The following is a 23,878-nucleotide window of genomic DNA, read 5'->3' on the forward strand; positions in this document are numbered from 1 at the left end:
AACACGAAAGTTTTTATTCTTACCAGAACACTAAATTTCATTTCTGATAACTCTCTGCACCAAGTACTTGGTAGGTACTTTAAAAACTGTGGTTTCATTTCGAGGTTAAGAAAATTGTAGAATTATTGTAACAAATTTCCGAAAAGTTTGCGAAAATAATTTTTTTTCAAGTTTATTTTCATTTCAAAGTTTGTTAGTTTCAAAGATGTTTTTTTCTGAAACACTTAAGTAAATTGAGTATCTGTCGAAAATTTCAGAATGTTATTAAGTTTATTTTGTACCACTGCTTCAAATATAAATTTTGTGAGTAGATAAAACATGAATAAATTCTGGTAAAAAGAAAATAAAATATCATTTCATTTTTCTGCGTAAAGATTTTGTGAAGTATTCTTCGCTCGCGTTCTTTCCAAAATTATTAGGCAAGCACTTTTGAAACCTCCGTAGAAAATATTAACAATGATAAGGCATGGAAGCGTGCTGATCGTCGCCGAGCTACGACCAAATTGCACGGAATATCAAAGCGGCGGAGCTATTGAAAGTTATGCATTTGGTATGTAGGTAGAAATAAAGGCGAGGCGCCACTGTGGATAGATTTTCAGAAATATGAGTGAAAAATGTTGGCGACATGCGTTGTGCGCATGATTTCATACTAATTATAATTATGACTATGACGGCCGGCATAGTCCAGTGGTAACGCATTGGACTGCCATTCCGAAGGTCGCGGGTTCGAACCCGGCGTGCGCAAATAAATTTTATTTGATTAATTTGTGTTATTTCACAATTAATTAATTAAAATAATATATAGTATATTTGCGGCACGTTCCAGAGTGGAAGATACTACCAGTATCGCCCTGGTGTAGGACCACCATTCAGAATTGAAACGTTGCTCCAAATGGCTTTAGCCGTGTTTAGTGACTAGATCTGAATAGCCAGGTACTTCCCCACCTTCCTCTTCCCTTCCCCACTTACCTTCAGCCTCACAACATCCCCCAATTGGGGATGCCATAGTCTCACTGGCTCCAGACGGGAGCAGTTGGGACTCTTGTGAGGTATTCACTGTAAAAAAAAAAAAAAATGGCCCATCTCCTTTGTATCTATTACCTATGGGAAACGAAGAAAAATACGTGCATATATTTTTTTTGTATATTTCATGATATGAACATGGTTTTCTACGTTTAGTTTTGGTGTAGCCGTCAATTTCCGTAAACCAAGAACTATTGAGTTTATCTCCGTTTTCTTTTTTGATATTAATTGGGTTTTTATAGATTTCAATCGCCTGTGTGTTTTGGGTCTTCCCAGGACTTCAGGAACAAATGCAAAGTAATGAACGGTTTCAATTTCAAAAATCGTATAAATATTAATAAAGACCATGGAGCTAAGCTCAATAGTTCTTCTTATCCGGTAATTGACGGCTACACCAAAACTAAACGCAGGAAACGTTAAGCCCCAGCATACCAAATTTCTACCGATTTATAACAAGTTTCCCGTTAAGATAATAAATATACATTTGTTATGCTGAAATGTTAATTATATGGAATTGAAAAAAAATTGCAAAGTAAGCTCTGAAAATTATTAAAAACAAGTTATGTTCTGATGTTTAATATGTTATAGGGATGAAAAAATTCACAGTGTATCTTTAAATGAAACTAAAACATGTATCTAGAGATTTTTGCTCTATTTCAAACGAGTAGTATTTTATTAAATATTTTCACGTAATTGTTATCATTTTTTTTAAATTATCGCGCTCCCTCTAACATTCGTATTTACACATATCCATTTCAAACCATCTTTGAACGCTTACTACAGGGCCTTAAAGGATTGGAACTAGTAACACGGTAACGCGTCTACATATATACATAAGCATACACTTCACCACAAATCTTCGTTTACACATCTGCCCTGATGATGGACACTAATGCTGTCCGAAATGTTGGCTAAAGTAGCAGGTAGCGCAAAATGGTATAATACGCCAAAAATAAATCACTCTAACATAAGATTCAATTTAAAAAATTTCATATTTGTTTTCAAAGGTTTTCAATTTTTACAAAAAAACTTTTCAAGCGGCCAAGTATACCTTTGTGGTTTCTTAGTATTTTATTAACGTGCGAACATTTTTTTCTTTCACCGCTGACAAGTATTATTTGAGTTTAAGCCAGTTTGAACTAGAAAACCCATATTAAACGATTTTTATATGACGAAGAGAGTTTAATATCACGATGAGTGTTGTTTGCTAAGGCATTTGAGTTGGATCGTATTTCTTAAGTTACCTCCTTCGAAATGGTTCCTAAGAAACTTTGCCAAATGTAAATAGAAAAAACCCTCGGGAAAATGATGGCACTTTTTTTTGACGTCTTCAAAGATAACGAAACCCAATATATCTGCTAAACTTCTATTAAAATAATGTTTTATTGATGTAGGTATTTATTATTATTTTTTATCTGAAATTAGAAATAGAAGTAAAAACTAGAATAATATTCGTGAAAACTTCAGCTGGAGTCTTCGCAATGACTTGTCAAGATACCTCATGGCATAACTGCCGTTCTAGCACACCATGACATGGCAATAGCAATGGTGCTATTGAAAGAAATTTATAAAACAGTAAATAATATATTAAATATACTCTACACAAAAAAAGAGAGGAAAAATAAGAGTTCACAAACAAAATCTCTAAACTGTATAAAACAAAGTCACTTTCCGCGTTTGTATGTTTGTGCGCTTAGTTCTTCTAAACTATGCAACGGATTTTGATGGGGTTTTCATTATCGTTTAGATAATTTCTTCCAAAAGGGTTATATATATAATACATGCATGTTATATTTATAGTATTAAAAAGTTTGAAAACAAGTGGAATAAAAATATTTTCCGGCGCTTAAATTGCTAACGTTGTCTGAAAGTTGTAAGATCATCACAACCTCAAAACATTATCCCAAACCAAGTCCTAGAGAAAAGTCGGGTTTACGTCAGCTAGTTAAGAAAAAAAGACTATATTTCAAAAAATGATCTTAAAATAATAAAAAAATAAACCTACGTAGTACACATATTTTTCGTAAACGGACCAATAATTATATAAATATTGCTTAGTTTTATAACTGCCTTAATTATTTTATATTTAGTGTGTTTGACATATTCAATAAAAATTAAACAATTATTTTGTTTAAAACCACGATTTTTTATTAATTTATTGACCGACCGACCGACAGTATTATTTTCTCCGTGATTATATTTGCGCTAAACGAAACTGGTCGGTCAATAAATTAGTAAAAAAATCGTGGTTTTACACAAAATAACTGTTTTTATTTTTTTTAATATATTATTTAATTTCGTTAACATCGTTTCAACACAGTCATCTCACATTATCAAATAATATTTTATGAAAAAAAAACTTCTTATAAATCAATAAAAAATTTAAACTTGATTTTTTTTCTCTCATCTCAAATAATGTCATAAAAGTTATGATAAAGATTCTTGTAAGTAGTCTAAATGGAAACCAGTTTACAAATGCGTGGATATCAGGTCCCCAGTCTCCTAAGTCCTCCATATTTGCTGAGGACGGCAGAACACGTGTTCATACAAATTCTGTTATTGATACTGAAATACTTATACTGTAGCATTCCATCATGGGAAACAAATCTATTTGGAAAATAGCACATGCTCTCAATATATTCTGAATGACTAAAATTTTATCAGAAAGTTCGCATGCTGTCACTTTTTAACATGATCTTTTGTGTAGGAGGAGTTTTTCAAATATTGTCAGTGACGACTAACGTGACCGGATTAACTCAACGAAATTCAATAAATAATTTAAAAAAAAATATTTTAAGCTATATGAAAATTATTCACAATGATAATAAAAAAAAACGTCGCTGAGGACAGGATTCGAACCTGCGCGGGTAAAACCCATTGGATTTCAAGTCCAACTCCTTAACCACTCGGACACCTCAGCTGTTATCATTCGTGACAATATTTTCCATCAGATCGCGATCTACGTGATATATTTATCTATGGACAAATTACTTCTTTGGTAAAACGTGAAATATCATTAATATTTTCTGTGCCGATAGTATTTATCCAAACGAATAGTGTTTAAACAAGCAACAGTTGGAACAATCAATGGAGAACCGGGACACTTGGTTATATTTGAAGGTTATTTTGGGTAAACATGATATCGGTAAGGACGCGTCGATTATTATTAATTTGACAAAGTTGTTTTCGTTTTGTGACACCACGCAAGTCCAACTGCTCGGGGTCTTTTGTATTACCAGAAGGGGGGAATACACAGAAAAAACTTACTGATTATTCTTCGTATTTCTGTAAAAAACGGGACTGCAGGCCATTAAGGAATAAATTGACAGATTTCCTAATAAACTATCAGTAAAACACGAATATGCTTTGACGATGTCGGAACACGTATTCATATTTTTTTTCGTATTTTGTCATTATATAATAACAAAATAAACGCAACTGCATAAACACGTGTTCCGATACATTATGAAAGTACTTATAATTTATTGGGAAATGTTATTCTGTCAAATTTTTAACAGGATTTTAATAAATTAGCAATTCTGATTTTTTCCGTGTAGTACCTACATTGATTTTCACTTCTTTTTTTTTTATTTTTTTTATGTGACACCTCACAAGAGTGTCCCTGCCTGTGCAGTGCACAGACAGGGGAACTATGTCACCACCCGGTTGGGCGGCGTTGTGAGGCGGAGTAAGGTAGGGGCTGTAGGAAGGGATTTGTTAATGCGGGCCTTGAAGAGGCTCGGATTATAGGAGGGAGGAAAAACAGATGCCGGTAGCTCGTTCCACATACGAGCCGACTTACACAAAAACGAGTTGTAAAAACGGCCCGTTCTCATGAAGCCAACGTCAACCGTGAACGGGTGTTCAGTTCGTGTCCGTCGAGTTTCGCGCACGTGCACCGGTGCATCAGGAATCAATGCTGCTAGCTCCTTGGAGCAGGCTCCATTGAAATACCTGTAGAATAGACACAGCATGCCTACATTGCGTCTATGCATCAGAGAAGGCAATCGGTCTGTTAACAACGGATTGTCAATCAGACGGATCGCTCTCCTTTGCACAGACTCAAGCAGGTTTATCAAGTATTTTGGGGCACCAGCCCAAAGGTGGCTCCCAAATTCAATAGTTGGGCGGACTTGAGACTTGTACAGGGTCAGCAGCTGGTCACTGTTGAAGAATCTCCTAGCCCTGTACAAGACGCCCAACTTTTTGGAGGCCTGATTTACTCGGGCTTCTATGGATCCCCGATACTTGAGCTGGTCTGATATAGTAACTCCAAGCATTTCAATGGAGTCTTTATTGGGGAGAGTGCTCCCATAAAATTGCACCAGACAGTCATTGATCTCCCTCTTTGCCGAAATCAGACACGCTTGGGTTTTTGAGACGTTGAAACTGACCAAGTTGGCCTTACCCCAGGCACGAACCATCTCTAGGTGGTGGTCAATTTTTCGCTTCAAAACTTCCCGAGCTGTTCGGACATCATAGGTGGAAGGGGGCCTGTCAAAAAGATAACCCTCATGAACGGTGCTGTCATCAGCGTAGCAGTGAATTGGTGCACATTCAACGAGATCGTTGATGTGCAATAAAAACAGCGTCGGAGACAGCACAGATCCTTGTGGCACCCCCGCATTGATTTAGTGCGGTGAGGAAGAAGAGCCGTCAACCACGGTTTGAATTGTTCTTCCCCTCAGAAAGTCCGCAATCCAACTATGCAGGGTTGGGTGGATCCCATACGATGGTAATTTCCCGATAAGCGCCCGGTGCCAGACTCTGTCAAAGGCTTTGGAGATATCCAACCCAACGGTTTGGGTTTCACCAAAACGTTCCATGTACCGCCCCCAAATATGCGTTACATATCCGAGTAGATCGCCACACGATCGGTTTCGACGAAATCCATATTGCTGATCGCTTAGGATATTGTTATTCTCGAGATATGTGAGCAATTTGTTGTTAACCACCCTTTCTAATACCTTCGAGAGTATGGAAGTGATGGCTATGGGGCGGTAGTTAGAAGGGTCGGAACGGTCCCCCTTTTTTGGGATTGGGTGGACGATTGCCTTTTTCCAAAGATCTGGCACCTTTCCACCTTTGAGAGAGAGCCTAAATAATTTCGCGAGCACTGGAGTCATTTCTGCAGAACACCTCTTGAGGACTAAGGCAGGTATTCCGTCCGGCCCACTGGCTTTGTCGACTTTCAGCTCGTTCAAGACTCGGAGAACCTCTCTGTTCCGGATCTTCGGTTCCTCCATTTGAAAACCGCAGTGCGGAATAGAAGGGGGAGTCTCTCCGTTATCTTGAAGAGTTGAGTTTTCCGCGAAAATTTTGCCTAATAATTCAGCTTTCTCGCGGGCCGAGTTAGCCAGCCGACCATCAGGCTTGGTCAGAGGTGGGAAAGTGGTTCTGTAGAAATTTCTTCCGATCGAGCTAGCGAGTGACCAGAAAGCACGGCTACCAGTGGGGCAGTCAGCCAGCTTTTTCGCAATTCTCTGGTCGTGATCGCTCTTAGCTCTATTTAGAACTCTCTTACAATCCCTTGCTCGTTTTCGGTATTCCGAAAGGTTATTCAAGGAGCTAATCTTCCGGAGTGCATTAAAAGCCGTATTTTTGAGTCTGACAGCTTCAGCACAGCGATGGTCAAACCACGGTTTTGTGCCCGCTCCAGAGGATTTGACGGAGAAGGGAATGTAGCAATCCATTGCTGATGTGATTACTTCTTCTACCTCGCGTGCACAAATTGATGGGTCCTTGGAGCTAAAGCATACAGTACTCCAAGGAAAGGCGCCGAAGAAAGACCGCATGCCGTCCCATTTTGCTGCCCTGTAGTGCCATACCTTCCTCTTTACATGTTTGTCGAGTTGACGGTTCATGGAGGATGGGACAGAGGTGGTAATCAGGCAGTGGTCAGAGGATCCTAAGGGCGCTGTCACTTCCACTCTGTACCCGAGTGGCTCACTAGTGAGAAACAAATCGAGTAGGTTGGCTCAATGTGATGGGATGTCTGGTATTCTGGTCGGAGATTCTACGAGTTGGCTTAGTCCATGGATAAGGGCAAAGGATTCCGCAGATCTACCGGCAGAGTTTGTTGGGCCCGAGAACTTCAGCCACTGTTCATTATGAACATTGAAGTCCCCCAAGATTACAAACTCGGCCGATGGGTAACGGGGCAAGAGAATATCTACAGTGTCACTCAAGTATTTAAACAACTCAACAGTGTCTGATTCGGCAAGGTTTGGTGAGCGATATAGGCACGCATAAATTCTCATCATACCGGTGAGATCCACACGTACCCATAACTTTTCGTGTTTTGCGCTCTCGATATTTGCGAGACGAGCGCAGCTGATGTCAGCACGGCTGTAAAGGCAGACACCTCCTTTGGGCCTGAAAAGGCTTTCCAGATGATATCCTGGGCAGTTCAGATAGGAGGTATCTGGGGGCTCGGCAATCTGTGTTTCCGTAAGGAAGAGGAGATGGGGATTTTGTGAGAGAAGGTGGTGGTGGATGGGAGTTAGGTTGGTGTGCAGACCGCGAATGTTAGCGAAATTCACCTTCATCCTCGGTCCACACTGAGGACTCCTACTGTTCGCTGTCGCTGAGTTTATATTAATTTGTTGTGAGTTCATAGTTTTTAAGTTTGTTTTATTTGTTTGTGGGATTTAGGATGGGTTGGGAAGGATTAGGTTAAAAAGGTTGGGTGGGGAGTTGGAGAGTGGAGCAACTGGATACACCAAATGTAAGGTATGTTCTTCTGACTGCGGTTCTAGGCAATGGGCAGGAGAGTCCGGCTGTGGAGGTCGCCCAGTGCGCCCCAAACGCTAGATGCTGGGTCCTCACCGGTCACGAACCGTCACAACATCAGCGGCAGGGTTTTTTCGCTGGCTGATGGGGCAGCCCACCCTTGATCGTGAGCCCAAGGGTCGGGCCCCTGTACTATCCAGCGGCCTGGACAGCGATAACCGGTTTACTGGATCTCCCTCAACCGGCCTCTCCCAGCCCGGCCCGCCCCGCAGTGAGTAGGCCGACCCGTTCATCAGTGTGATCCAGAACGCACAACCCTCCATGAGCCCGGGCACCCCTGCTAAGTCACCAAACGTAGCGAACCACTTCAGGTGACCTGTGGCAGAGGTGTTGGTAACCCAGAGTATGGTTCCCGGGGCGGCGGTACCCACTGACCGCCTCCCAAATTAAAAACTCTGGTCACTCAATCGGCTAAATAATAAGGAAAATATTTTTTAATATTTTTTCACCGAATTGGTGTAAGATATCTTCCAATCAGGAACGTGGTGCAAACATTCAAATTTAAATTTGTTTACGTCTAAAAAAGCATGTAATTAATGAAATATGTTTTATTTAGCAACCATAAAGTTTTTTCAGAGGTAGAAGTTTTAACCCAAATGCTAGCCACGAAGCTTATAACCTCTTTATAAATTCATTAATACTCGTTCAAGGGCTCATTTCAAAGTGGGCTTTTTTATAAGTTCCACGTTTGCTACACACTCAGAAAAGAAACTTTAAGTACGTGAGAAGGAAAAAAGAACAAATAAATTGCCCTGGTAAAGCATTAACACTCGGCATATGTAATGAAATTGGGGTAAGTTATTTCTCGGTCAATTTTACTCTATTTTTAAATGTGTTCGATTTTTTAAAGCCACGTATATATATTAGAAAAACAACATGCAATGCAACAAAGGTTAAAACGCTCGCATATGTGCACGCTTTACAGCAAACATTTTGTCAGATTTACCGCGATCACTTGCAACATGTAATCCGTTTCGGAACAAGCGCTCGCTCAGCGTTATTGGTGTTTCAGTTATACTAACAGTATAAAAATAGAATTAACATTAAAAAAAATCATTTCAACCAATTTCATCAGACATCACGAAATTTCATGTTTCGAGCTCATTTCCACTTTATAATTTTTTATGTGAATACCGCACAAGGTTATTGGTTAACGGTTATTCAAATAAAAACACGTAGTTACCTTCTAAATTTAGGGTTCCTCGTGTTCCTAAGTAAATTAGTTTGTCCATTAATACAGTGCAATTTGAACGATAACCCATAATAATTGCTTTATCAAACTCAGGGTTCCATTGATAACAATGTTTTATGGATATTAAAATATTGCGAGTGTCAATATTTTGATACTATTTGTAAGACTGTGGAGTTTGGAGTGTGGAGCACAAGAGTCCCAACTGCTCCCAACCGTCTGGAGCCATTGAGAATATGGCATGCCCAATTGGAGTATGTTGTGAGGGGTTCCATGCTAACTCAACACAGTGACTACTCAAAACACTTAAAAAAAGTGATATACAGTCATTAAAAACGAAATTTTGTTTTTTTTTAACCTAACCTAACCTAACCTACTTAACCCAGTTAATAAAGTTTTATTTTCATCACTTTCAATGACTTTATATATCTTTTTAAAGATGTGATGAATTATCATTTCGATGATTTATCCGGTCACCGTTGTGAGGCTAAAGGTAGAGGGGAGGGGGAAGAGTTGGGGGCGAGTAAGGTAGGGAAGAACCTGGATTTTCAGATGATTTTTCATGTTAACGGCGCTATATAAATTAGCCAAATAAAAACATAAAAAAAGGTAGTACGGGGGAGAAGGAGTTGCGAAGAGGAAAATGGGGGAGTACCTGGTTATTCACATCTGGTCACCAAACACCGCCAAAGCCATTTTAAGCAAAGTTTGATTTTTGAATGGTGGTCTTACACCAGGGCGATACTGAGAGTATCTTCCACTCTGGAACGTGCCGCGAGTGTACTTTATATTATTTTTAATTATTAAATTGTGAAATATCACAAATTAATCAAATAAAGTTTACTTGCGCATGCCGGGATTTGAACCCGCGACCTTCGGCTTGGTAGTCGAGAGCCTTACCCCTCGTCCACGGAGGCCGTCGAAACTGCAAATCTGCGAACAACCTTCTAAGAGTTTTTTCCGCAGACACTCGAAAATCCGACATTCCGCAAATGCAAACTTTGTCGCGAATATCTGCAAGTGTCTTTATAAACTTAAATCTAATGAGTCTCTTTGACATGACGTAGAATATTAGATTGATTATTTACAGGGATTACTTTTATTGAAAAAAATAGTTATAATTTACAGAGGTAGATAAATGCAATGTGTTAAGAATTATGCCACCTTCAAAAGAACCGTGAAGTTCAGAACAAATAACAATAGGAGTATTTGTAAAGAGTTCCTGGATATTTTCAAAAACTCCGAACTTCCATTTGACCCATTTCTTTCACGCACAAATTCCTTTATACCATAAAACATTCCCTTACATCGGAGATAGAAAAGAATCACTTGGGACTTCCGAGTGTACAAAATAAAATCGATTGTTCAAAAGATTTTAAAGAATGTGTCGCGGGTTACTGCCAAAAGTTGGTAACTACATTTTTGATTTTTTGAGTTAGCGATGATTTTAATGTTTGTGTCGTTATCTATGTCTGGAATAAGTTTGGGTCCCCTCTTATGTGGAGTAGGTAGATTTTTAGCCATTTTTTTATAGACAAGAAAAATACTTATCTAACATTAATATTTGAATGTGAATGAGGCAAGTAGTGTTTGCCAAGACCGAGTTGTTTGGCGGTCCGTCCTCTCTGCCTATCCCTGCGGGGAAACGGCGTGATAGTTTGTCAGTTAACATTATTTCTCAAAATCCTGATTTTATAATGAAGATAAAACTTTAAAATACAAATTACTTTAAAACTCCAAAAATGTTTTTGTGAGTTACAAACTTTTGGCAGTAACCCGACAATATTATGTTTGATATAGTCTACCCGCGAGTGCGCATCGTTTGTGTATAAAATATATTATCCGTATTGTAAATAAATTGTATAAAAACTATTTTACAAAAATAAAAAAATAAAAACCTTTTAAATTTCATACGATGTATTTGCGGAGCGTTCCAGAGTGGAAGATAATCCATTGAAAGACATCCATTCAGAATTCAAATGTTTCTTGGAATGGCTTTAGCCGTGTTTGTTGACCAGTTATTAATGGCAAGGTTTTTCCTCACCTTCCTTTTCCTTATCTCCATCCCTTCCTCACTAGTTTCAGCCTCACAATATACCCCAATTGGGGATGCGATAGTCTCACTGTCTCCAGAGGGTTGGGAGCAGTTTATGCGGCTTTGCATAAAAAATGTGGGAAAAAGTTTTACTTCATAACATCTGCAAAGTTGTGTTTAAAATTTAGGTACCTACTGAATAAGTTTTTTTTAAGTTTCACGTCTCTTGAGGAAGTACGTATAATGTACAAGTGTTAGTGGTTCAACCGGGATCACATACTTTCAGGATGGGTTGTTTCTCAGAATTCTTCACAAAACTTGAATATCACCTTTGAAATTTGAGGAATTGTTCAAATTCTATGAATTAGAGATTATGTTAGATTTTTTTAGTGCAAATAGGCTGTTCATAAAGAGATTTTGTTACATCACATAGTGCGAATAGGCTGTTCATAAAGAGATTTTGTTACTTCACATAGTGCAAATGGGCTGTACATAAAGTGATATGTGTAATAGATTAGGATGAATCGAACAAAAACTATCAGCTATATTTTCTTGTTTTATTTTTGTTAAATTCTTTATTATCCACCCACTAAACTGCCAAAACAGTTTGTTAGCAGGTAAATTTCACAATATTAATTAACATGGTGGTAATTTGTTATCCGAAAGTTTATCCTTTTTAATAGTGCCACTGTTTTCTTGGATGGAGTGCCTGTAGTGTTCAGAACTTTTTGGGACCAACAAATGCCATTATTATTTTTCGGAATAACTTTTATTGAGTAAAACCTCAAATTGTAATATTTAAATATTGAAGACAATATTAGTGATTCTTAAACGAAAATCTGAAACAGAAAAATCAGAAAAGGAAACGGTCACATCTGGGACTCGAACCCAGGACCCTTGTCTTTCCGGGACAATGCTCTACCAACTAGTCCCAGATGTGACCGTTTCCTTTTCTGATTTTTCTGTTTCAGATTTTCGTTTAAGAATCACTAATATTGTCTTCAATATTTAAATATTACAATTTGAGGTTTTACTCAATAAAAGTTATTCCGAAAAATAATAATGGCATTTGTTGGTCCCAAAAAGTTCTGAACACTACAGGCACTCCATCCAAGAAAACAGTGGCACTATTAAAAAGGATAAACTTTCGGATAACAAATTACCACCATGTTAATTAATATTGTGAAATTTACCTGCTAACAAACTGTTTTGGCAGTTTAGTGGGTGGATAATAAAGAATTTAACAAAAATAAAACAAGAAAATATAGCTGATAGTTTTTGTTCGATTCATCCTAATCTATTACACATATCACTTTATGTACAGCCCATTTGCACTATGTGAAGTAACAAAATCTCTTTATGAACAGCCTATTCGCACTATGTGATGTAACAAAATCTCTTTATGAACAGCCTATTTGCACTAAAAAAATCTAACATAATCTCTAATTCATAGAATTTGAACAATTCCTCAAATTTCAAAGGTGATATTCAAGTTTTGTGAAGAATTCTGAGAAACAACCCATCCTGAAAGTATGTGATCCCGGTTGAACCACTAACACTTGTACATTATACGTACTTCCTCAAGAGACGTGAAACTTAAAAAAAACTTATTCAGTAGGTACCTAAATTTTAAACACAACTTTGCAGATGTTATGAAGTAAAACTTTTTCCCACATTTTTTATGCAAAGCCGCATAAACTGCTCCCAACCCTCTGGAGACAGTGAGACTATCGCATCCCCAATTGGGGTATATTGTGAGGCTGAAACTAGTGAGGAAGGGATGGAGATAAGGAAAAGGAAGGTGAGGAAAAACCTTGCCATTAATAACTGGTCAACAAACACGGCTAAAGCCATTCCAAGAAACATTTGAATTCTGAATGGATGTCTTTCAATGGATTATCTTCCACTCTGGAACGCTCCGCAAATACATCGTATGAAATTTAAAAGGTTTTTATTTTTTTATTTTTGTAAAATAGTTTTTATACAATTTATTTACAATACGGATAATATATTTTATACACAAACGATGCGCACTCGCGGGTAGACTATATCAAACATAATATTGTCGGGTTACTGCCAAAAGTTTGTAACTCACAAAAACATTTTTGGAGTTTTAAAGTAATTTGTATTTTAAAGTTTTATCTTCATTATAAAATCAGGATTTTGAGAAATAATGTTAACTGACAAACTATCACGCCGTTTCCCCGCAGGGATAGGCAGAGAGGACGGACCGCCAAACAACTCGGTCTTGGCAAACACTACTTGCCTCATTCACATTCAAATATTAATGTTAGATAAGTATTTTTCTTGTCTATAAAAAAATGGCTAAAAATCTACCTACTCCACATAAGAGGGGACCCAAACTTATTCCAGACATAGATAACGACACAAACATTAAAATCATCGCTAACTCAAAAAATCAAAAATGTAGTTACCAACTTTTGGCAGTAACCCGCGACACATTCTTTAAAATCTTTTGAACAATCGATTTTATTTTGTACACTCGGAAGTCCCAAGTGATTCTTTTCTATCTCCGATGTAAGGGAATGTTTTATGGTATAAAGGAATTTGTGCGTGAAAGAAATGGGTCAAATGGAAGTTCGGAGTTTTTGAAAATATCCAGGAACTCTTTACAAATACTCCTATTGTTATTTGTTCTGAACTTCACGGTTCTTTTGAAGGTGGCATAATTCTTAACACATTGCATTTATCTACCTCTGTAAATTATAACTATTTTTTTCAATAAAAGTAATCCCTGTAAATAATCAATCTAATATTCTACGTCATGTCAAAGAGACTCATTAGATTTAAGTTTATAAAGACACTTGCAGATATTCGCGACAAAGTTTGCATTTGCGGAATGTCGGATTTTCGAGTGTCTGCGGAAAAAACTCTTAGAAGGTTGTTCGCAGATTTGCAGTTTCGACGGCCTCCGTGGACGAGGGGTAAGGCTCTCGACTACCAAGCCGAAGGTCGCGGGTTCAAATCCCGGCATGCGCAAGTAAACTTTATTTGATTAATTTGTGATATTTCACAATTTAATAATTAAAAATAATATAAAGTACACTCGCGGCACGTTCCAGAGTGGAAGATACTCTCAGTATCGCCCTGGTGTAAGACCACCATTCAAAAATCAAACTTTGCTTAAAATGGCTTTGGCGGTGTTTGGTGACCAGATGTGAATAACCAGGTACTCCCCCATTTTCCTCTTCGCAACTCCTTCTCCTCCGTACTACCTTTTTTTATGTTTTTATTTGGCTAATTTATATAGCGCCGTTAACATGAAAAATCATCTGAAAATCCAGGTTCTTCCCTACCTTACTCGCCCCCAACTCTTCCCCCTCCCCTCTACCTTTAGCCTCACAACGGTGACCGGATAAATCATCGAAATGATAATTCATCACATCTTTAAAAAGATATATAAAGTCATTGAAAGTGATGAAAATAAAACTTTATTAACTGGGTTAAGTAGGTTAGGTTAGGTTAGACCAACAAATGCCATTATTATTTTTCGGAATAACTTTTATTGAGTAAAACCTCAAATTGTAATATTTAAATATTGAAGACAATATTAGTGATTCTTAAACGAAAATCTGAAACAGAAAAATCAGAAAAGGAAACGGTCACATCTGGGACTCGAACCCAGGACCCTTGTCTTTCCGGGACAATGCTCTACCAACTAGTCCCAGATGTGACCGTTTCCTTTTCTGATTTTTCTGTTTCAGATTTTCGTTTAAGAATCACTAATATTGTCTTCAATATTTAAATATTACAATTTGAGGTTTTACTCAATAAAAGTTATTCCGAAAAATAATAATTCATTTCAGACTTGCAGAAAAGTCAATAGATGTCGCACATTAAAATAAAAACAATAAGATAGGTTTATCTAAAAAAAAGACGCTGTCTAGGATTGCATTTAGTTCGGGTTGAATCTTGCGATCATACATAAAGATAGTTGCCAATAAAAATGTGCGGTGAAAAAATGAAGACAATGTTGGTAGTTCTTATTCGAAGTATGATACAGTTAAAAGTGACCGAGGAGGATAGGGTCCCATTAGCGCAGTTGGTAGAGCATTGTCCCGGAAAGACAAGGGTCCTGGGTTCGAGTCCCAGATGTGACCGTTTCCTTTTCTGATTTTTCTGTTTCAGATTTTCGTTTAAGAATCACTAATATTGTCTTCAATATTTAAACAAATGCCATCTTTATGGGCACGTTAGGAAGTCATGCACTCAGGACGCCATAACATCTAGCCAGGACAAGTGGTTAGGACTTCGAGTCTGCTATTTTTGCCAAAAAAGTATTGCATTCCGTAAGTCTAAACTTAAACTTTAAGGCGTACAGTTTATACCCACGCTGTGCAAGCGGGTTCCCAGCATCGAACAATCGCGAATATCGTTCTGGCATCAGAAAATAGACATAGAAGATACCCGAAATAAAAAAATATTGTATATTTTATCTACTACCTAATTACGTCAAACGAAAGTACCCGATCGAAGATAGAGTGACTGTAATCGGGTCTCGAGCACGACAGCTACTTTCGACTTTGGCGGCGGCATGCGGGCATCGCACGCATCAATCTCTCTTCTCTACTCTAGACATTTTTTTCCATGCGTAAAAGTACCCAATCGAAGAGTGGGTACTCTTGACTCGATCACTTGGCCAGTGAATCGTGAGCAACTGGGGTCGTGCAGAATGAATGATCGATTGACTCAGTTCTAACTGAAATGATTGCGAAAGTTTTCGACGACTTTTGGAGAATAAAACTGTGCATAAGATTTCAGTGCATATTTACAATAGTTATATGCTTTATTTATTTACTAATTTCAATAGTTTTAAAAACGGTTATACGCCAACATAACATTTTAAATTATTTGTACTTAATTGTATCTCTGTATATAACATTGTAGTTATATTTTATGGATTGTGTGGGATTGCACTAACCTCCCCACATTCTGGAATAAACAATTATTTATTTATTATTTATTTATCTATATTACGTTGAAGTTTCAAAAATTATAACACATGAAGGTACGGTAAATGAGAAATGATAAAAAAACGAATAAAAATAAATAAAAACAAGTGGTAGTAATAACGAATAGTGGAAGTAAGTGAATAACATGTATATATGTGTGATAATAACAAATCGTTTATGAACATATTTGTATTAACCTTTTACTCATTCTTATTTTTCATTTACTTCTGCATATTTAGCTATTATATTATATTAATTTTGTTACTATTTTTTTATTATTATGTATTTAAACATCCATGTATGTATATTTTTGGGCACCATGCCTGTTTTATGTACTTAAGTAAAAATAAATAAACAAAATAAAATAATGTATATTGAACATTAAAACAAATACTAAATACTACAATATCATAATTACCATGTAAGAGGTGACACTATTGTGTTATGTTATGTTGGTATAAATAGAGAAAAAGTAGAAGTATAAAAATGTCATGTGGCAGTTTTATTCTATTTCGTGGTGTGCGTTTTGACGATAGTTGCTGAACTGTCTGTGAGTGACCAAGGAAAGAGTCGCTCTGCAGATCGGCGCATTATGATCGGCATATTGAAGAACTTGCTTTCGGAGTAATAAAAAGTGCATGGGATCTCCCAGGAGAATACCTCCTTCAACATTGGCGGATTAAGCATAGTTCCGGAGATCAATTATTACCTAATTAATACAAATTATATTACATTAAAAATAAATTACAAATTCATTGTACCTACCTATCTACATAAGTACAATGCTTAGCCACCATCTTTTACTAGATTAAATATTTAAATGCCAAAAATGCACAGCTAAATGTAAAACGAAGCACGATTAAGTGAATCAAATATTTAAATCGGTTCTTGTCAAAAGTCAGAGCTAAGAGAGAATATTGTTTATAGTATGTATAAATGAAAATAAAGCAAAGAGATGCATGGAGTGTCATATTTTCCTATACATCATGGGTTATAAATAATAGCGTGATGGTTATGATTGAAGGTACACGCTGCGGAAATTGAACTTGCACCCCTAGAGTTCACTCAACCGAACCCTCTTCCTGCCAGCCTATCGATCAACCTCTATGATTGAAGTTACACTTTGCGAAAATTGAATTTGCACCCCTCGAGTTCACTCAACCAAACCTTCTTCCTGCCAGCCTATCGATGACATTTTATGATTGAAGTTTCACGATGCGGAAATTGAACTTGCACCCCTGGAGTTCACTCAACCGAACATTCTTCCTGCCAGTCTATCGATCACCCTTCATATTTATACTATAAAATAATATTTAGATTGCTTGAGCGTATTTTGAGCCGGCTGAGAGGCTTATGTAGTTATAATATTATTACGAAGCCATATAGAATATCTTATATTTAAAATTTGCATAATACAGCAATTTCTATACACGTGTTGTCCTGCGCATTTACATGTTATTATTTTTTTACCTTGTGGTAACAGAGAGAAAATCACTTCGTCCTTTTCGTCTGCCATACACATTGTTTATTAAATTTAGGCAACAGATTGGAATAAAATATTGCGCTTCATAAATTATTTATTTAATTATTGACGCCCATTTTAGGGGCTTTTTGAATATTGCATTTGCATATTTTTTTCGTCTTTTTATGCGTAGATGAACTACCCCAGTAACAATCTTCATTATATATTTAGTTGTAAATTGAAGATGTCCACTTATTGGTAGAATTATTTCCGCCAATTAGTATATTATAGACAATGACGAGTTAGTCCCTGAATTTCCAACTTATTATGTAATTAAATACCAAAGTTTATCAAAGTAAGCAATAATTCAGGACTCTCAAATGCATCATTTATAATTTTATATTGATGCCAATAAAAATGCTTCTGTCTGGCAATTTAACCATATTCACATAATTTAAAGTTCCACATTATTGCTTGATTACCCATTTTTAAATATAAAAGATTAAGTATTTTTCCTCTTTTTAATTTAGCGCGAAACTGCATAACACCCATCTCCATACCTTCAAAAACAAATATCGCTATGGATCCTTACATCTATAATACATCCAAATCATAATACCCATATCTTCTTAACTCTAACCACTTAAATACCCTTCAGGCATGTCTCAAAATACATTCTGATGTATTATCAATAATATTATATATTATCAATCATATCATGTATTATCAATCATATTATGTATTATCAATCATATTATGTATTATCAATCATATCATGTATTATCAATCATATTATGTATTATCAATCATATTATGTATTATCAATCATATTATCCATTATCAATCATAATTTATATTATCAATTATATTATGTATTTTAAATCATATTAACTACTTCACCCAAAATTAGTTTTAATATTTCGTAGGTCGATTAGGCTACGCGTGATCTCTATTCTTTTATAAACCCGCGAAACCGCTTAGCGGTTTTATAAATAAAAACACGTAGTTACCTTCTAAATTTAGGGTTCCTACGTAAAAGTGTACGTCTATGTGTGCAATTTGAATGAATGTTTATCAAACTCGGGGTACTGATGATAACAATGTTTTATGTAACAATTAATATTAAAATATTGCTAGGGTAGATATTTTGAAACGAATTGTAAGACTGCGAAGTTAAATGATGGAGAAAATTAGAGAGCTTTACAATAAAAGGACCACATTTTGATAATCTGAAAATTGTCATTATTATCCGTATCCAATGATAACGCCTTGAATATAAAATGTTTTCTTATATTAGTCTTCTTACACACTGTCCTACTTCTAACCACAATGCTTAATAATATGTGCATTATAGTTAGAAATAAGTAGTTATTTATAGCGGCAATTAAAGATGACATAAGCTCTGATGAAAAAAAAAATTCCACAGGGTCTCCTAAGTGGAACATAAAAAAAAATATATCTGAACTAACGAATGAACTGGCAAACAGATTTTCTCCTTGATAATCGTAGTTAGTTAAGATGCATTGTTTCTCGCCTGTGTATCAATCTCAAATTCCACAAATTATTTAATAATTTCAACAGCGTATTGCCCCTACCTCAAGACTTTTTCTTACCCTTATCTAACCCGCATTTCCCTACCCGTTACCCTCCCATTCGTGCCATTAATCCACCTGTCAAGACCATCTCCTTCGCTTCTGTTTAGTACAATTTCAAAATAGAGAATATTCAAATGTCAAAGACATAAAGACATGATATCGGGTCACTGGTCTCGGAGAGATTGAATGTGCAACTTTTCCATTGTTTCAGCATGTCTTAGCATGAAAGATTCTATTAATGAGAAATGGCAGCGTTTGTGCGATACTTACCTACCTCTGGAAATTATATCATGAAACGAAAACACACTTTAATATCATTATTAGAACATGAGTTTTGATTTACTAATGTGTTCATACAATGCCATTGTAGCGGCAGCTACTAGTAGGTTCTAGAAATGGAAAACATGCAACGCGCATCACATTAGAACCTACGAGTAAGACGGCTAATGTACGCTGCAAGTATCTATCTAGAATAATAGCAAAGCCCCCAACCTACCTATTCGCGATCGCCGAACAGTTTTCGAAAGAATGCGCCCTGTATATAACGTGGCGACATCACGGTACCTAAGCCAGTCTTACAGGTGAGTCAGTACCATGCAAACGGCCAGCGGAAACTGAGACGCCCGTAACGCGCGCCGGACCCCGCGGCTTGCCCTGCCTGTGCACACCAAACCTGCATACTGAAGACGTCGAGGAAAGGTTTCAACTAATCATCAGCTCCGCGGGATTACAACAGCATTCTGGCTTTATGACATCTTCCCTTTACCACATATTTCACACTGGAGCACGAGAAAGACTCAACGTCTTCACCAATGATGAACACCACCTGTAAGTACTGTCTCCACCTAGGCATTGTTGAGACACCGACTTCATCTCCGTGATCATAGACCACGGATTCACATCCCACCGTGATGTGACCTACATGCATCCCATCGTGATGCACATCAACTCATTCATCGTCAGCAACAACTGTGACTACTCCAGCTGTAATTCGACTTCCTCAATAAAGCCCACTGCTAAGATACCACACACATCTTTAATTTGTCTCCTTACCACATCCACAAACCACTTTTTTTTGTTCGTATTGTTTTGGATTTTTGCATTCAACTATAATATATAGCTTTTTAAAAATGTTGTAAGGCTCATTTATTAAATGATTAGGCGAAAAAACACATACAACAACGATCTAAGCCGATTGTTTTGATATTTGTATCTTATCGATTCATAAAGTTGGCATATAAAAAAAACTAACGAACAAAATGACACATCCCCCATACACACAAGCTTAGCTTTAACCTTGGTCCTGCATCTTATTCATAAAACTAAGTGAAATGATTCATATATTCTCTGTAATTTACGTTAAATATTTTTTCCGAATAAACATGAATAATATCAATTAAATGGCTCCGCTAGGCAGGGCGCAGCGAGGAGGAATGCCAACTGCCAAGAAGAAGTTTCTCTATAATAGGCAGGATGAAGGAGTGTTGATGAGATGAGAATTATTACGGTGGCTGGACGATGTGGAGACGAACGCAGCATATTTGGGCATTTGGAAGATAACATAACATAAGGTATAAGGAACCTCAGGCAGATGGAGCTTAAGATGCATAAGAAACTTCATTCAGGCGGCCAGAACTTTCAAAGGACATATGTACTCGTATATATAGCAAAATGTTTAATCGATCCTTCTTATTCCCACAAACATGCTGTGTTTTATTGCGTATGAAACGGGGTTGTTACTCTAAAAAGTATATTGTTTAATTCATTGCTTTTGTCACTAGAATCAGCAATTTCCGAGAAATATATTTACTTATTATAAGAACACGTGTCTATGAATTGGGTTTTGCCCTTGTACTTTGATAGGATACTTTTTAAATTGTCTACAGGGCTGACACCATAAGTTATCGATACGGGAACACCAACTCTAATCGCGTAACTTAACTTTTTTTTTTTTTTTTTTTGTAATTATTTTTTATTTTTAATAATATGTTTACATGGTGCATAATTCATTTTACATCTTGTATTTTTTTTACTACTCTTCCATTGAAAGCATTTGCTTGTGTATTGTAGTTAACTGTTGTAGTTAACTGTGTGGTGGTTAACTGTAATTAAAAATTCTACTCTATTGTTAATTTCACCCACACTTATTAATAAAACTTCCATAATCAACATTGTAAAGACAGTAAACTCAATTACTGATTCTATTCTTTACACCGGTTCAAGAAATTTGCTGAATAGGTTCCTATTCGTTCAATTGAAGAGTGTAACAGTTTCGCGCAGGGGAAGGTGTCTTAGAATAATGTTTGAAAATATCCTAAAGTCTGTTACCAACCCTTCCAATGTTATTGAATAAATATACATTTCGGTTCCTTATTTAGAAATAACGCCTCTATCTATAGCGATACGAGGCTATTGTGGTTCTGTGGATATAAGAAAAAGAGTGGAAAGAGCAGTACTCAAAGGAATTTAATTCAATATTAGCGTGATTGTTTTGAGACCAATGCAAAAAGGACACAATATTAATATAAAGGATTATTATAACAACTCGATCAAAAACTTGATGCCCTTCAAAAATTGTTTTAAAGTCTCCGAAGAGGGTAAGATCCTAGTTTCTTAAAAACGTGTTTTAGGGGAGAATTACATGTTATTTTCATTGGTTTTAACTTTGAATAGGTAATTCCTATCATGATTAAAATTACAATAATTTACATGCTATTGACCAAATTTGTTCGGTTAGCTGCCACAAGAAAAACAGAAGATAAAAATAGTAAGGGCCTTACTAATTAAGATGTTTTAAATTTTACACAACTGACAATCAATCATTAATGTATTGTAAATGTTAGTTTATCAGTTGTGTCAAAATTTAAAACACGTTTATTAGAAAAGGGGGAAGTATGTAGGATACTTACATGGTGTTAAAAGATTAAATTTAAGTTATGCATTTGTTAGACTTTTAACCAGTTTGCTGACGTTATTTGGAGTAGAAAATTTTAACAATTTTTTTTCTTATTTTGAAACACAAATAACTTTGTTTACATCACTTTAATATATATAACATCTACATGTTTCATGAACAAAGTTCACCTCATCAGGAGTAAGTATATAATATTTTTTTTGTCTACGGTGGCACATTCGTTATGGTTTTATTTTTTTTTCATATAGGGAAAAAAAATAATAACTTCCAAGAGTAACTTCCAAGCAACCCAATCATAACAGTCCAATATCTACTGATTAAAACATGTTTTAAAGTATATTTTTACGTTGGTCTAGAGTACTTGTTTTATTAATTTTATGCATTCGATGTAAATTTTGCTTTCTTTTCGTGCGGCCTCCATTGCGTCCTACTCCTCGGTAGTACGTAAAGGGTCGTTTTTGTGCTTTTCTTTTTCATATGCGAATTCCCTAGACACTAAAGTGGATAAAAATATTTAGATTAATATCGTTTAGTTGAATTGGCGGCGGAGGGAGTTCGGTGGAAACAAACATACTCTGGAAATTCAATAAGGCTTGGAATGGGAGCATTCTTGCTTTATAAATATCCTGGGGAAAACTGAAAACCAGAAAAAATGGAAAATCGACAGTGTTTTGTATTTTGGGTTAAAGTTGATGCTCCCTGTGAAAGTGGTAGCTCTTTTGTGCTATGGGATTAAGATATGTATTTCTAATACACGGAGGAAAATGATCTTATTAACAAAGTGAAAGCATGTGAACTTGCTGATAAAATATTAGTCATTCAGGATATATTGAGAACACGCGTTCTTTTCCTATTAGATACATGCTTATATCTATAGAAAAGGTCGGTGGCTGAGTTGACATCACGCTTGGGTCCCACTCAGGCGTAGTGTGTTCAATTCCTCGGCTGGCTAAGTCCTCCATCACAACACAAGCAACATTTTCAGCTTACTGTGGTGGTAGTAGGAGATTTTCAAATATTTTCAGGTTATTCGTAACCCGGGAATGCTTGACTTTCTTTTTTAAAAAAAAAAAACTAATTACTGAAATGTACTTACACTTCACTTAACCTTACCTTACCTTACCTTACCTAACCTAACCCTACCTAACCTAACCTAAACCAACCAAACCTAACCACAATTTAACGCTTTCATGGAAGGCTAGTATTCAAATCTCACAATATGTACAAACACAATGTAATTTTTTTAAAATTCTAAGCTCTTCAATTTGATTGAGTGTAATACGTTTGAGATCCTTGAAGCAATTTACTGGTAACTTGCCATAAATTTCTTTAATTCGGCTCCTAAAATGCTCCACATGTCCAATGTCTCCAGAGACACTGAGCAAGCGCAGTCTCTTGACGGTGTCAAAAATAGCATTTGAACTTTTCTTTTACTAGTTAGCTGCTATAAAATTGATGAAAAAGCCAGTGAAATAAATTAGATGAGTATGTATTTGTTCAGCAATTTTCAACGTAACGCGAACCGTACACCTCGTTATTATTGGCGACCCGTGAACAAATGGGAAAGAAATACTTTTAACCTGCAATCAGCACCAGATATAAACTATTTTATCTGTATTTTTTTTAATACTTAACGCTTAGAAACAATATAAATATTTAAAAACGAAATTAAGATCAGTCGATCGATTTTCAACACATGCTATATTAAATGCGAATCAGCTTATGGTGGATTGTAATCAGTATTTTTAAATTGACACAACTACTTGGGATAGCTGGTTAACAATTAGTTGAATTTCAAAGGAGTTCAGACTTACCCGTGACCTTCCAAAACACGTCTTGTTACGAATCGATATTCTAGCCCCGAGGGATACCGTGGATGATAATCACTGCACAAA

At 36.3% G+C, this 23,878-nt stretch overlaps 1 protein-coding gene and 1 non-coding gene across 2 annotated transcripts in view; both read right to left on the minus strand.

The window, feature by feature from the left end:
- LOC149413825 (neuropeptides capa receptor-like) overlaps nt 1–23,878 on the minus strand; it is a 335,462-nt gene that overhangs the window by 88,236 nt on the left and 223,348 nt on the right. The window lies entirely within an intron of this gene.
- On the minus strand, nt 3,862–3,943 carry TRNAS-UGA (transfer RNA serine (anticodon UGA)). Its single transcript has one exon. It is a non-coding gene; the product is annotated as a tRNA-Ser (tRNA).

Source organism: Hesperophylax consimilis, chromosome 21, assembly GCF_061612785.1.
Source record: "Hesperophylax consimilis isolate HC1 chromosome 21, BYU_Hcon_1.0, whole genome shotgun sequence".
NCBI lineage: Eukaryota > Metazoa > Arthropoda > Insecta > Trichoptera > Limnephilidae > Hesperophylax > Hesperophylax consimilis.